Source organism: Cebus imitator, unplaced genomic scaffold (genome assembly GCF_001604975.1).
Source record: "Cebus imitator isolate Cc_AM_T3 unplaced genomic scaffold, Cebus_imitator-1.0 Scaffold26, whole genome shotgun sequence".
In the NCBI taxonomy this organism is placed as follows: domain Eukaryota; kingdom Metazoa; phylum Chordata; class Mammalia; order Primates; family Cebidae; genus Cebus; species Cebus imitator.
Genome location: NW_016107341.1, coordinates 9,978,492 through 9,994,922, shown reverse-complemented (window position 1 = coordinate 9,994,922; position 16,431 = coordinate 9,978,492). Strand labels below are relative to the sequence as shown.

General features: G+C 39.9%; 1 protein-coding gene across 5 annotated transcripts in view; it reads left to right on the top strand.

Annotated features, from left to right (window-relative positions):
• The window catches only part of CCDC146 (coiled-coil domain containing 146), a 182,855-nt gene that overhangs the window by 35,911 nt on the left and 130,513 nt on the right, over window positions 1–16,431 (top strand). The gene's annotated exons all lie outside the window — the stretch shown is intronic.

The window sequence follows — 16,431 nt, the reverse complement described above, 5'->3', positions numbered from 1 at the left end:
ATTTCAGCACTGTGGGAGTCCAAGACAGGTGGATCACCTGAGATCAGGAGTTCGAGATCAGCCTGGACAACATGGTGAAACGCTGTCTATACTAAAAATACAAAAATTAGCTGGCTGTGGTGGCGGGCACCTGTAATCCCAGCTACTCAGGAGATTGAGACAGGAGAATCACTTGAACTCAGAAGGCGGAGGTTGCAGTGAGCCAAGATCGTGCCACTGCACTCCAGCCTGGGCGACAAGAGTGAAACTCTGTCTCAAAATAAATTTTTTTAAATGCTCCCAAATAGGAGAGTATTACATAAATTAGTATATATCTGAAATATTATGCAACAAGTTAAACATTATATTTTGATATGGGAAATATTCCATATATAAAGTGAAAAGAGCAGATACAAAATTACATGTACAGTATGATCCCAATTGTGTAATAATAATAAAAAATTTAAATACAAATTATACTTTATGGAAACAATTCAGAGGGGTATATGCCACTTGATAACAGTGGTTATCTTTAAGCAGTGATACGATGAGTGGTTACTGTAATTTTTGTGTGTTATCAATAGTGAAAATATATTACATTTATAATAAGAATTTTAAAGCATTTCTGAGCATATATTGTTTCCTAAAACTGACTCAAATAATCAAATGGGCAGAGGAGTTCTTACCATCTAGATGTAAATGTCAAGGAATATTTTATTTAATGATTTATGTTCAATAAATGGGCAGCAGAGGGCATGAGAGAGTTTTCAGAAAAGGTAAACAAAGAATTCAGCAATTTAGCTTAAGAGAAAAGCCATAGAATTTCTTAACTTTCTTATAAACTATTTAAAAATTAATATATCTTATGACTTCTATTATTCTTATGAAATATTAATAAAAGCAACAATTTTAACTAATAACTATCAACACTGACTGAGAAGTATTTAATGACTATATGTGGGTCCTAATGCTATTTGAAATCTCCGTGTGAAACTATAAATAGACACGGTTTTATTTATTACTTTCTAATCTGTATGACTTGTTTTTCTCTTATAGTGTTATTACACTTGCTAAGACTGCCACTGCAATATTGACTTAGAGTGGCAAAAGCAGAAATCCTTGATTTATTTCCTATTTATGAGGGAAAACATTGGGTATTTCAACAACAATTAGGAAGTTAGCTCTAGATTTTTAAAAGATACCTTTTAGCAAGTTAAGGAAGTTTAATTTCTAATTTGCTTAGACTTTTTATTATGAGTGAATGTTGCATTTTGTCAAATGCTTTTGCTGTATCTATGAAGATGATCATATGGTTTTTCTTCCAATTTATTGATGTGGTGTATTACAATGATTGTTTTTCAAGTGTTGAACCACCTTTCATTCCCTCAATTAACTACATTTGGTCATGATCATGTTATTGTCAGTGAGCTTTGGGGTGTCCATTTCCTGCCCAGAAACCTCTCTGGCTGCAGCATCTTTGCCCAAATTCTTGTCCTGAATTCATGAAGAATGAGATATGCACACAAGTGAAGAGTAAACAAGATGTAGATAAGCTTTACTGAGTGTTAAGAGGAGACCCACAGTGGGTAGATCCTCTTTGTAGGAAGGTCATCTCTCCAGAATTGGGTTCTCAGAAGAGAGAAGGCCCTGGAAAGGGTAGCACCTCTCTGCTACTGGTTGTCCCGATGTCTGCAGCTCCCAGTGGAGAGGAGGCCCTGGCGAGGGTGGCTCCTCTCTGCTGGCAGGTTGTCTCTGAAGCTCTTAGCGGAGAGGGTAGCTCCTCTTGCAACTGGTCCTTATGTAGAGTCTCTCTACCCTCTTTGTCCTCTGGCCATCCTCTGCCCTGCTCTGGCCGAGCCCAGGACTTTTATGGACCTCAGAGGGTAGGAAGTGCATGGTGATGGGTCCATGGATGCCTATGGGCTGCTATAAGAGGCACCATGAGTCCCCACACTGCTCTGCAGCACTGGTGGCTTGCCCCCAGCCTTCACGCCCTCCCTGGACTGAAGGTAGTGCCTTATTGGGGACCTGCTCCCTTTTGCCCAAGGATCTATTTGTCTCTGGCTGCCCTTCATGGCCCCAGAACTTGACCCCAATCCCACTCTGTGATCTGAGCCAGCTCCAGGAAAGGAAAGAGGACAGACAGCCAGAGCAGACACCTCAATCCTGCAGGATGCGGAGGGGGCTTCCCAGGCCTCAGAGGGTGCAGGCTGCAGAGATGCCTGGGTCCTGTAGCTGAGAGGGCAGTGGCAGCTGCACCCAGGGAGCTCCCACAGGCCAACTCGGAAGGGGTGGGACTCCCATTTGTCACCAGCTCCTGCGTGCTCCATGTAGTGGGAGGCCCAGGTCTGCAGCTGCTGGTCAGGTGGCTGCAGCAGCAGCCAGGAGGGCACATCCTACCTGCTCCCAGCCCCCCATCAAGTGCACATGGAGGCTCAGATCCTCAGCTGTAGTTTGAGCTGCTATAGACCTGCCCAGGAGGGTGAGACTCCTGCCTGCCTTGTGGAGCAGGAGGCCTGCATCTGCAGTCCCAGCCTTGCCTCCCTACTGCAGCCAGCATGATGGCAGCAGCCAGCATGATGGCAGCAGCCACTGCCATCATTATCTTTTCTATAAATTGCTAGATTCAACTTGCTAAATTTTTGAGGATTTTTACATTTTATTTTCATGAAGGATATTGGTCTAAAGTATTCTTATATGTCTTTTTCTGTTTTTTTTCTAATATTAGGGTAATATTAGAAGGGCAAATGTTGCCTCTTTTATTTTATGGAAGATTGTTAGAGAATTGTTGACATGGTTTAGTTTTATTTATCCTGCTCAGAAGTCAATATGCTTTCTTTGTCTAAAATCTCCAATTCATAAATATTCAGCCTTTCCTCGTTTTTTCCATCCTTTACTTTTGGAGCATTCATTTGGACATATATTTTGATTTCTCATTCTGTCATCCATATCTCTTAACTGTGTTTATATGACTTATGCCCCTTCATCTTTTTGCATTTAATTCTGGATGATTTCCTCAAATCTATGTTCTAATTCATTAATTCCTTCCTATTCTTTGCTAATCCAGTGTTTAATATCTGCATTGACTTTTTCATCCCAATTACTACATTATCATTTTTAGAATATTTATTTGGTTCTTTTACAAATCTGTTTTCTCTTATTTAAAACTGAACTGTTTGTTTTACTGTAGTTTCTTTACCTTTCCTTGCCTCTTAAATTATTTTAAACATACTTATGCAAAATTATTCTAGCCTGTTCTGTTTTGAAGTTGCTGTTTCTCTTTTGCTACATAAACAAACTCTGTCTCATGGTGGTTTATTTTCTTTCATGGCTTATAAATTTTTATTTACAGCTCATCTTCAGTGGGAGTTCTCTTTTCCGAAAATTCTTTACATTCTAGAGTATAATAAAATTGTTCCCTCTAGAATAATTTTGCATTTGCTTCAATCAGAATCCGACCGACCAATTTCCATGGTCACGGGCCAGGTTTTCGATTTTTATTTTCTTTTAGTTTGTCTCATTTCCTTCTGTACAAAGTAGTTCATTCATACAAAATAAAGTAAGAATAAAGTCTAAGGAATAATAGTAAAAAGAACATCTTTATGCCTAATACCCAGCTTAAGAAGTAAGACCGTACCAGTAAGTTTGAGTTCACCTTTTTCTTTTTTCCTCCTTTATCTTCTGGCTTTCACTTAAAAGCAGGCTAAATTGAGAACTGTGTAGAAGAAAAGGGGCCCCTGCCACACAGAAAGTGTAGGGAAATCCCAATTTTTTTCTTTTCTTTTTGCCCTGCTGGCCTTGCCCCAAGGGCAGCTCCAAACGTAGATTTGCACTGCCACTGCCAGGCTGTGAGGATTCCTAAGAATAAAAGAGAACACTGTCTCTGAATAGAGGAACTGGAAAGAGAGTGTGTGGGGAATCCTCATATACTTTCTCATTTTTTCCTGATAGTTTACCTCAAGGGCAGCCCCAGCTACTTGGAAATGAATGGCAGCATAAGGCAAAATCTCTAAGACACCCTGATCCTTCTGACCATAACAAAGGGGGCCCACAAAAGCTGTAAAGTGTAGGAGAAATCTCATGTACGAGAGAACTGGAGAAGGTGATCCTAATTCTGTGTTTGAGACTATGTAAGTAACAGGGTCAGCTCTTCTCCTGCATAATCATGGAGTGTGGTAGGCCCCTCTTGTCTTTGGCTTTGCTTTCTGAAGTTTCAGTTTCCCATGATCAACTGCAGTCTGAAAATATTAAATGGAAAATTCTGGAAATAACTCATAGATTTTAAATTGTGCACAGTTCTGAGAAGTAGGATGAAATCTTGCGCTTCCTCACTCCATCCTTTGTGTAGCATATGCTACACTGTCTACCCTACCTGCCCAATTGTCACTTACTAGCTTAGCTGTTTTGGTGATCAGATTTGCTGTTGTGATATCTCAGTGCTCTTATTCAGGTAATCCTTATTTTACTTAATAATGGCTCCAAAGCAAAAGAATAGTAATGCTGGCAATTAGGATATACCGAAGAGAAGCCATAAAGTATTTCCTGTAAGTAAAAAGGTAAAAATTCTCAGTTTAATAAGGAAAGAAAAAAGCCATATGCTGAGATTGCCAAGATCGAAGGTTAGAATTAATCTTCTGTCCATAAAATTGTGAAGAATGAAAAATAAATTTGTATATAGGGTATATAGAATTTGGTACTAATCCTGGTTTCAGTCATCCACTGGGGTTCTTGGAACATATCCTCCATGGACAAGGACAGACTTCTGTAATCTCTACTGATCTGTCTTCAAGTTCACTGATTCTTCTCCTTGCCCAAATCTACCATTGAACTCCCCCAGAGAAATTTTCAATTATTGTAATTTTCTACTAGGAATTTCAACTTGGTTTCTTAAAAATTTCTACTCATTGATATTCTCTGATGAATTATCATCATGCTTCTCTAATTCTTTAAACATGGTTTCCTTTCATTCTTCAAGCATATTTATAATATCTGCTTTTAAGTCACTGCTTTGAAGGGAAAAGATACCACCCCTAAATTAGCAGAGACTGTTTACAATGGCCAAAAACCTTGAAACAACCCTTAGATCACTCAAATGTGAGTGGCAAAACAAACTGTAGTACATCCACATAATGGAATGCTGCTCAGTAATAAAGAGTGTCAATTGGTCCGCACAACAAAATAGATAAAAATCTCAAGAACAGTCTGGGCTCAGTGGCTCACGCCTGTAATCTCAGCAGTTTGGGAGGCCAAGGTGGGCAGATTACTTGAGGTGAGAAGTTTGAGACCAGCCTGGCCAACATGGCAAAACCGCGTCTCTACTAAAATTACAAAGATTAGCCAGGCATGGTGGCAAGCGTCTATAATCCCAGCTACTGGGAAGGCTGAGGCAGGAGAATCACTTGAACCCAGAAGTCAGAGGTTGCAGTAAGCCAAGATTGTGCCACTACACTTCAGCCTGGGCAACAGAGCAAGACTCTGTCAAACACACACACACACACACACACACACACACACACACACACACACACAAACTCAAGGACATTTTACCAAGTGACAGAAGCTATACTCAAAAGATGGCATACTATGTGATTTCACTTATATGCTATTCTAGAGAAGGCTAAATAAAAATGATGGGGAGCAGATTAGTTGTTGCCAGGAGTTACATGTGGAGGTAAAGTTTGACTATAAAGGGGTACTACATGAAAGAATTTACTTTGGGCCAGGGAAAGGGAAAAAACTGTTCTGCATCTTGACTGTAATCATGGTTACATGAGTACAAGCATTTGATAGAATGCATAGAACTGTCAACAAAAAGAGTGGTTTTTACTCTATGTAAATTTAAAAGTGAATTTCAAAAATCATGCCTAAAAAGAAAACTCCGTCTGTGAAGCAGATGACCTTACAAGTGAATTCTACCAAACATTTTAAGGGAAATAGTAATACCAGTTTTATATAAACTGTCAAAAATTAGTAAGGAGAGAACTCTTCCCAACTCACTTTATGAGGCCAGTGTTGTCTTGATAACAAAATTAGACAAAAATATTGCCAGAAAAGAACTAGAAAACAACCCCTCATGAACACAGAAGCAAAATTCTTTACACGAGCAAATCAAAATCAATAATAGGGGAAAAGCATAATGCTTCAGGACCAATTCGGGTTTATCTCTCCAAGGCAAGATTAATTTTATGATCAAAAATCAATTAGTGCCCCTGGCATGGTGGCTCAGGCCTATCATCCCAGCACATTGGAAAGCCAGCATGGGAAGATCACTTACTTGAATCAATGAGTTCAGGACCAACCTGGGCAACATAGTGACTCCCAGTGGCTACCAAAAAAAAAGAAAAATTAGCCAGTCATGGTGATGAACAACTGTAGTCCCAACTCTTCAGGCCACTGAGCCCAGGAGGACAAGACTGCAGTGAGCTGTGATTGTGCCACCACACTCCAGCCTGGGTGACAGAGTGAGACCCCATCTCAAAATAAATAAATAAGCAGTGTAATTCACCACTCACAAACTAAAAAAAGGGAAAATGTGATTATCTCAATAGATTTTTTTAAAAAGCGTTCGGTAGGCCAGGTGCGGTGGTTGACACCTGTAATCCCAGCACTTTAGGAGGCCAAAGGTGGGCAGATCACCTGAGGTCAGGAGTTTGAGACCAATCTGGACAACATGGTGAAATCCGGTCTCTACTAAAAATATAAAATTAGCCGGGAATGGTGGCGCACCCCTGTAATCCCAGCTACTCAGGAGGCTGAGGCAGGAGACTCACTTGAACCTGGGAGGCGAAGGTGGCAGTGAGCTGAGATCAGGCCGCTGCACTTCAGACTGGGTGACAGAACAAGACTCTGCCTCAAAAAAAAAAAAAAAAATTGGGAAAACTCAGTGCCATTCCTGATAAAAACTCTCCACTAACTTGGAAGAGAAAAGAACCTCCTCCAACAACAGGCATCTATGAAAAATTTACACTTTGTGCCACACTTTAATACTTTAATGACGAAAGACTGAATGCTTTCCCCTTAAGATGTGGAACAACTTTGTTTGTTTGTTTTTTGGTTGTTGTTCTGGTTTTTTGAGATGGAGGCTTGCTCCGTTGTCCAGGAGGGCAGTGGCATGATCTTGGCTCACTGCAACCTCTACCTCCCAGGTTCAAGCAGTTCTCCGGCCTCAGCTCCGCTTAGTAGCTGGGACTACTGGTGCGGGCCATCATGCCCGGCTAATTTTTGTATGTTTAGTGGAGACAGGGTTTTGCCGTGTTGGCCAGGCTGATCTCCAGCTCCTGACCTCAGATGATCCGCCAGCCTCCGCCTCCCAAAGTGCTGGGATTACAGGCGTGAGCCACCACGCCTGACCTGACACAATTTTTTTTTTACCACTTTTATTCAGCATTGTGCTGGAGGACCCGTACAATGCAATTGGACAATAAAAGGAAATTAAGAGAGGTCGGACGCGGTGGCTCACGCCTATAATCTCAGCACTTTGGGAGGCCGAGACTGGCGGATCATGAGGACAGAAGATCGAGACCATCCTGGCCAACATGATGAAACGCTGTTTCCTCTAAAAATATAAAAATTAGCTGGGCGTGGTGGCACGCGCCTGTAGTTCCAGAGCTGAGGCAGGAATCCGGGAGGCAGAGATTGCACTGAGCCGAGATCACGCCACTACACACCAGCCTGGGCAACAGAGCAAGACTGTGTCTTAAAAAAAATAAGAAAGAAATAAAATTGTTTCTGGTTTTGGGTTCTGCATGTAAGGAACTTGGTGCCACTCCATCCCAACAAATAAAAAGCTGAACAGACTGAAAAATCAACAATTACGTATGCTTAGGTACACACACACACACACACACATGCTTCTAGATGAGTAAAATGGATGACAACAATGATTTAATTGGCAAGAGGGAGGAATTATGATTATTTTGTTGTTATAAGCTGAAGCAGTACACAATCATCCCTTGGTATCTGTGGGCATTTGTTTTAAGACCCCTGTGGATACCAAAATCCTCACATACTCAAGTTCCTCTGCATACCCTGCAACAGAGAAAAGCTGGCCCTCTGTATTGGGGGATTTTACATCCTGCAATCTGCATTTGGTTGTGGATGCAGAACTCTACAAGAGGAAGGGTTGACTGTATTTATTGAAAAAAGTCCTTGTGTAAGTGGACCCATGCTGTTCAAACATATATTGTGCTAGGGCCAAATGTAGTGTTATTTGAAAGTGGGCTTGGATTATTTGGAAATTAATACTACAAATTTAGGGCTACCACTGAAATAAATAATTATAAATGATATGCTAAAAAAGAGAGAAAATGGAATCATATGAAATGCTCAGTTAAAACCACAAAACAGAAAAAGAGTGGAAGACAAAAATAAGAATAAACAAGGGCAATCAATAAAAAATAGTAACAAATATGGTATATATCAATCCATCTACAGCAGATTCTCAGATAATGTTTTGTTCAACATTGTTTTGTTATATTAATGAAAAAAATCAATTTTTGTCCAGGGCCAGTGTGTGTGTGTGTGTGTGCGTGTGTGCATGTGTGTGTGTGTGTGTGCGTGTGTGTGTGTGTGTGTATTTAGGGAGTATGCATGTTCCTTGCATGTCTGCCTGAGTTTTCTCTGGGTACTCTGTTTCCCTCCCACATCCCAAAGATGTGTTAGGTTAATTGGAGAGTCCAAATTGTCCCTGTCTGAGTGAGTATGGGTGGGGGATGTGTGTGTGTCTTGCAATGAAATGGCATCCTGTCCAGAGTTGGTTCTCGCCTGAACCAATCCACTTATTCTAAATCAGGGTCTCAGCTAGCTGGAACCTATCCCTGAGCTGGGCGTGGTGGTGCATGCCTGTGGTCCCAGCTACTCGGAAGGCTGAGGCAGGTGAATCACTTGACCTGGGAGGTAGAGGTTGCAGTGAGCAGAGATGGTGCCATTGCACCCCAGCCTGGCAACAAGAGTGAAACTCTGTCGAAAGAAAGAAAAGAAAGGAAAGAAAAGAAAGGAAAGAAGAAAGAAAGAAAAAGAAAGAAAGAAAGAAAGGAAGGAAGGAAGGAAGGAAGGAAGGAAGGAAGGAAGGAAGGAAAGAAGGAAGGAAGGAAAAGAGAAAGAGAGAGAGAAAGAAAGAAAGGAAGGAAGGAGGGAAGGAAGGAAGGAAGGAAAGAAGGAAGGAAGGAAGGAAGGGAGGGAGGGAAGGAAGGGAAGGAAGGAAGGAGAAAGGACAGACCAATGGTGGGAAGCAATGATAGTCCATATTTCATGAAGTTCTTTGCTAAGCAAACAGACCCATCTAGGTCCACAGTTCCTACTAACCATGGTGTGAGAAAGAGGAAAGAGGTAAATGAAAAAGCAGGTTTGCAAGGCAATTACCGAATTAGGTAAGATATGTAGACTAGTATTGTAATGCTATATATATGCTTTTTGGTATCACCTTTAAAAATTCAAGTGAGGAGAACAGTGGAACTTTTCGAATGTGCACATTTTCTTAGCAAACAAGAGGAGTGGCCTGCAGCGTGAGGATTCTAGATTGCACTCAGACAGGCAGAATTTCTACTTCACAGACCTTCTGGAAGACTGTCAGCTTTAGACTTACCTGGGCACTCCAAATCTCTTATAGGATTTGGAACTCTTAGTTCTCCCTCACTCTCTGCTCACAGCTAAATTATTTGGAAACTAAGAGAACTGATAGAGCCTTTCAGGCACCTTCTGAATTTCTGAAGCCTGCCTACACTTGCAGAATGACTGTAAATTATTGCGGATATAGGAACAGTGTTTCTTGCCACGCTGTGTATATGTGAAGGTTGCCCTTTTGTTTGTAGCCATGGCAACAAGTTCTGTAGCCCATTGTTTTGCTTAGCTCAGCCTTGCCACCTTATGGACTGCCTAATAATTGCCGCTCTACAAGAATTAATTTGTCTTTAACTGATTTACACTGTGTTGGCTTGCTTTTTCTAAAAGAGCCCTAGCTTTACACTGTTACAGTGACAGAAGTCAAATTGTGTCAGCCTGCCTGTATTCTTGATTCCAGTAGCTTTTGGCTACCGGAAGTCAAGAGGAAAGGGCTTTGCTAAGACCATAGAGAGAGTCTTGTATGGTATAAGAGGAAAGAGTGAGGTATTTGGAGCCAGGTGACATGGGTTTAAATAAATACTGCCAAGCCTTGCTGTGTGATCTTGAGCACATCATTTATACTGTCTGGTTGTCAATTTCCTCCTGTACAAAATGGAGATAATTATTATGATGTGTGGTAGTTAGGACACAGTGAAGTAAGACAAAGTGAAGTATCTCCATTTTCCTCCTGTACAAAATGGAGATAATTATCATGGTGTGTGGTTGTTAGGACAAAGTGAAGTAAGACAAGGGAAAGTTGGCTGGGTGTGGTTGCTCACACCTGTAATCCCAACACTTTGGGAGGCCGAGGCGGGCGGATCATGAGGTCAGGAGATCGAGACCGTCCTGGCCATGGTGAAACCCCGTCTCTACTAAAAGACAAAAAATTAGCCAGGTGTGGTGGCGCGCGCCTCTGGTCCCAGCTACTCAGGAGGCTGAGACAGGGGAATCGCTTGAATCCGGGAGATGGAGGTTGCAGTGAGACGAGATTGTGCCACTGAACTCCAGCCTGGCAAAAAAGCAAGACTCCATCTCAAAAAAAAAAAAAAAAAGGGAAAGTTTTGTTTAAATTGTAGAGGGTTATGTAAATATTATAAATATTATTACTAGACACACTGAGCAAGAGTGCCTGCATGCTGACAAGGGCAACTAGGAGGGTATGTTGGAAATACCTCATGTCTATTTCTATGACAGTTCTGCTTCATGTATGGTGACGCGCCATCCCGACCCCACATGTTACACCTACTCAGAAATGAGTAATACAGAGCTTGTTTTAATTATGTAGATTTCTAAGATGAAAGAGAATAAATACATAAGATGCTTTAAAGAGAGAATGAGGAACTTTTCTCGGGTCTGTGCTTGGGGTGTGGTAGGAGTTGGCAAAGGAAGGCAAGGAGATGGGGAAATGAAGAAGGTATGGAGTTCTCTCAGCACCCTTCCATCCTAGGGTGGGGTGCTGATTCTATGACACAGAGCCTTGGGTTCTCCACCATCATGGGCAATTAACAGATTCCTCATTGATTACACATCCACATAATCTAAGATGTAATTCTTTAACATGTCTGAACATTAAAGGCCAGATATGCACCTGAAGCGTTCTTTCAGAGTTTTGCATTTGTGTTTTTAATTGAAGGTAGTTCAAACCCCATTGTTACTTCAACAATTCAATTTGAGGCAATTAAAAAAAATTTTATTTATTATACTTTAAGTTCTAGGGTACACATGCAGATCATGTAGGTTTGTTACATAGGTATACGTGTGCCATTATGGTTTGCTGCATCCATCACCTCGTCTCTACATTAGGCAGTTTTTATCTGTACGTATTTACTGCAGGAGGTTTCATTTTTGCTTTAAGATTCGTTTCATTTTTCTTGTAGGATTTTTTTCTTTTCAGGATTCTTTTTTTTGAAAGGTCTCTTTATCATTTCTTTCAGTAACAAAAAAATATTGTGGTTTGATTTGTTGGGTCTTTGAAGAACATTTTTACTCTCTTTTTTAAAACATGCATCTCCATAAATATATATACCTACTATGTACCCACAAAAATAAAAATAAATAAAATAAAATATATATCTGTATCATTAAAAACATTTCAAGTCTAACATTGTCTTTGTATGGTAAAAATGAGTATTGTGTAATTGTACAAAGAATATAAAATCTAGGCAGGAATAAATGCAATTATTTTATCTGTGGCATTTAGGACTATTAAGTTGATTCTGATATTGTTGTTGTTGTCCATTAAGTGGATCTGAGGTATGCCTCATCTCAAACTGGCTGCCCAACATTCTGGGCCTGTCATGTAGTGGACCAGATGCCCCCTTGGATGGGCCTTATATTTCATGGACTTTTAATGTCATCTCCAAAAGAGAATATACATATAATTACAGAGATACACTGACAGAATTGAAGGCACTTGTCATCCAACTTTATACCACAATTTTGTAAACCTGCTTTGACATTTCTATGTTTTCTAACATGTTAGGAAACTAAAACAAACAAAAAAATGGACGTGTCCCAGAGTTCTCCCTTCCTCCACGGGATCAGCTCTGAGTTCCTGTAAGAACATCCTGTAATTAATCTTGTAGAGTAATGGGCTGCTGGGGAAAGGAGCCCCCAGTCCTATCTTCAGGGCAGCCAGAAGAACCAAGTCGCAAAAAAAGAACACCCAGTTGCTGTGTGGGACTAGAAGAGAAATAAACCATGTTTGACTTTACAGTACACCCTGCTATTTTTAAAATGAGCAAAACCTGTGCTTGTTCGGTGACAAGTAATATCGAAAGACGGTGGTTTTCTGCTACATTTTTCTTGAAGCATCACCATTTTATTGTCCAAAAGTCACATTGCTTGTGTATTCTGCCCCATTCTCTGGAGCATGCAGTATTTGGTTTTTACACATGCTCCTTGTAACTATCAAGAAATTTTTCCTTAAGAATTCAAAATCAAAACAAAATGATGATCTCCTGTGTTGGGTTTGAAGAAGAGGAATTAGCGATGTGTATTACAAAACAAGGGGTACCCTGCAATGTTTATTGCTTAATTATTCTTTGTGAAGCTTCCTATTTTGCCTGATTCATGTTCTCTCCTTTGTTAAAAGCCCCTTAAGACCACATCCTCTTCAGACTCCTGCAGCATCGCACAGCACTGCCTTGGTTCCTTCCATTGGGGCTGCTTCCCTGCAGAACTTGCTATACCAGTGTGCTCCCTGTAAGTGTGTATTTGCGGCCACCCTGTTTCTGTGGCTCAAGTTTTCATAGCACCAATTTCAGTTAAAACTTTTTTTTTTTTTTAATTGAGACGGAGTTTCGCTCTTGTTACTCAGGCTGGAGTGCAATGGCGCAATCTTGGCTCACCGCAACCTCCGCCTCCTGGGTTCATGCAATTCTCATGCCTCAGCCTCCCGAGTAGCTGGGACTACAGGCGCATGCCACCATGCCCAGCTAATTTTTGTACTTTTTAGTAGAGACGGGGTTTCACCATGTTGACCAGGATGGTCTCGATCTCTTGACCTAGTGATCCACCCACCTCGGCCTCCCAAAGTGCTGGGATTCTAGGCGTGAGCCACCGCGCCCAGCCCAAAACTTTTAAGAATTTTATGTCTGTGATTTTTTGATTGAATTGTCTTGCTGCCAGTCTGTGGGTCCCCTAAGGTCAGGAACTTTGTCTGGTCTTGTTCACCATGGTATCTGCCTCCTACCCATAGCACAGTGGCTGGCTCCTAGCCTCCAAATTGTTTCCTTGCCTCTAAATTCACACCTTTTCCTCCAAATTCACACATTTTCCAAGCTATTCTTCTCATTATCAGCAGTATCTTTACAACTCTGCCATGGCTCCCAATGCCTAGAGAGTAAAGTCCCAAATTCCAGGCTACCAGTGGCTTTTTCAACCCTATCTACTTTCCTAAAAACGTTGCTTTTTATTAGGGCTTCTTTTACCTCAGGTTATGTGACAGAGAACTAGTTCTTTCCCTGCCTTACTCTCTCTTCAAATTATAAATTGTTTGCCATATTTGTAAATTCTTGATCTTTATAGGAAAACTCAATAACTGTTTACTTAATTAATTTGGACATTCTGGAGATATAAGGCTCTAGAATTACCACGCCTGATAGCTATGTAGTTCTTCCTATGCCAGGAATTTAAGGTGTGGTGTAGACAGTCTCTGTTTATGTCACCATAGCCTGAGAATATATTTTATTCCATTATTTACAGCTGTCAATCATTTTGCCTGCAATAGGTAATATTAATACAATGGGCTTTGCAATTCTATATTAACTGTCCTTGGATAGTTGTTGTTTTATCCATTAAACTTTGTTATCTGGTTCTTTCCTATTATTTAATTAGATTAATTAGTATTTTTTGTTTTAATTCACACAGACTTTTATATTTGCCTATTTGTGTTTTCTTTCACTACTCACTCTCCCTGTCTTTTCCTTTTTAAGAAACCACTTTTTTGAGTTATGGTTGATGTATAAAATGCTGTACATATTTAAGGTATATGTCTCAATGAGTCTGGGGATAAGTACGTACCCATGAAACCATCACCACCATCAATCTCATAAACATATCTATTACCTCCCAAAGTTTTATCTACCCCTGTATTGTTTTTTGTTGTTGTTGTTTTATACGAACTTAACATAAGATCTACTGTCTTAGTAATTTTAAGTATATAATAGAGCATTGTTAGCTACAGGCACTATGCTGTCTAGCAGATCTTCAGAAACTTATTTATTTTGCATAGCTGAAACTTTGTACTCTTCAGCCATTACTCCCCAGTTTCTCCTACCCTAAGTCCCTGGCAACCACCGTCACACTCTCTGCTCCTATGAGTTTGACTACTTTAAGTTCCATATATAAGTGAGATTATACAGTATTTGTATTTCTCTGTCTGCCTTATTTCATTTAACATAATGCACTCTGGGTCTATCCACGATGTTGCAAATGGCAGAATTTCCTTTTTTTATGACTGTAAAATGTTCCCTTGTATACATATACCACAGTTTTTTTGTCCATGAATATGTCCATGGAAATTTATGTTGTCTCCATATCTTGGCTTTTGTAAATAGTGATGAAATGAACGTGGGAGTGCCAATATCTCTTCAAGGTCCTGATTTCAATTCATTTGGATATATAACCAGAAGAATTGCTGGATAATAAGGAAGGTTTATTTTTAATTTTTTGAGGAAACTTCATACTGTTTTCTATAATGGTTTTACCAACTTACATTCCCACCAACAGTGTGCAAGGGTTCCTTTTTCTTCACCTTCTCATCAACAATTATTATCTTTTGTTTTTTCAATCATAGCCATCCTAACAGGTGTGAGGCGATATCTCATTGTGGTTTTGATTGCATTTCTCCAGTGGGTGGTAACGTTGATAACCTTTTTATGTACTTCTTGGCCATTTGTATGTTTTCTTTGGAAAAATGTCTATTCAGCTCTTTGGCCCATTTTTTAATGGGATTATTTGAGTTGTTGCTATTCAGTTGTGTAAGTTCCTTATATGTTTTGGATATTAACCTCTTGTCACATATATAGTTTGCAAATACTTTCTCCTCCCATTCCATAGGTTGCCTTTTCATTTTGTTGATTGTTTCTTTTTCTGTGCAGAAGCTTTTTAGTTGGATGTCATCTCACTTTGTTTTTCCTTTTGTTGCCTGTGCTTTTGGTGTCATATCCAAAATATCATCACTAAGACCAATGTCAAGGACTTTTTCCTGTGTTTTCTTCTAGGAGTTTTATGCTTTCAGATCTCATGTTTAAATCTGTAATCTAATTTGAGTTAATTTTTGTGTTTGATGTAAAACAAGGGTCTGATTTCATTCTTTTGCATGTGGATATCCAATTTCCCTTAACACCGTGTATTGAAGAGTCTATGTTGTGCATTCTTTACATCCATGCCAAAAATTAGTTGACTGTACAGTATATGCATTGGTTCATTTCTGGGCTCTCTGTTTCATTCCATTGGTCTTTTTTATTTTATGACAGTGCCATACTGTTTTGATTACTTTAACTTTGTGCTACAATTTGAAATCAGAATGTGATTTTTTTCTAACGTTGTTATTTCTTAAGGTTAGTTTGACTATTTGGGGTCTTTTATAGTTCCATATACATTTTAGGATTTTTTTTTCTTTTCCTGTGAAAAAAATGCCTTTGGAATTTTGATGGGGATTGCGTTGAACCTGTAGTTTGCTTTGTGTCATGAAACTATTTTAATAATATTAATTCTTCTAACCCGTAACGTGGGATATCTTTCCATTTATTTATGTCTAATTTCGTTCACCAGAGTTTTACAGCTTTCAGTGTACAAATTTTTTATATCCTTGGTTAAATGTATGCCTAAGTATTTTTATTCTAAAGCTTAAAGTTTGTCTGATGATCTCTATCAGAACTCTGTTATAGTGTCTTTTAGTTGCTTTCCTATGTAAATGCTTTACTTGCTCTAAAATATTTAGAATGTTTTCAGAATAATAGAGATTGAAAACTTGAGCAAACTGAGGTATTTGTACAAATTCAGCATGGTACCCATCATTTGTTGCCCAGGTAAGCTGTATCATATTTAAAGGTGCAGTGCTCAGAGAAATTGTCTGAACCTAAGTTTTCAAAGCTAATATCATCTTGATTATAAAAACTTCAAGGCCAGGTGTGGTGGCTCATGCCTGAAATCCCAGCACTTCGGGAGGCGAAGGCAGGTGGATCACTTGAGGTCAGGGGTTCCAGACCAGCCTGGCTAACATGGTGAAACCCTGTCTCTACTAAAAATACAAAAATTAGCTGGGTGTGGTGGCACCCAGCCACCACATATAATCCTATATAATCCACCACTATAATCCTTGCTACCCAGGAGGCTGTGGCAGGA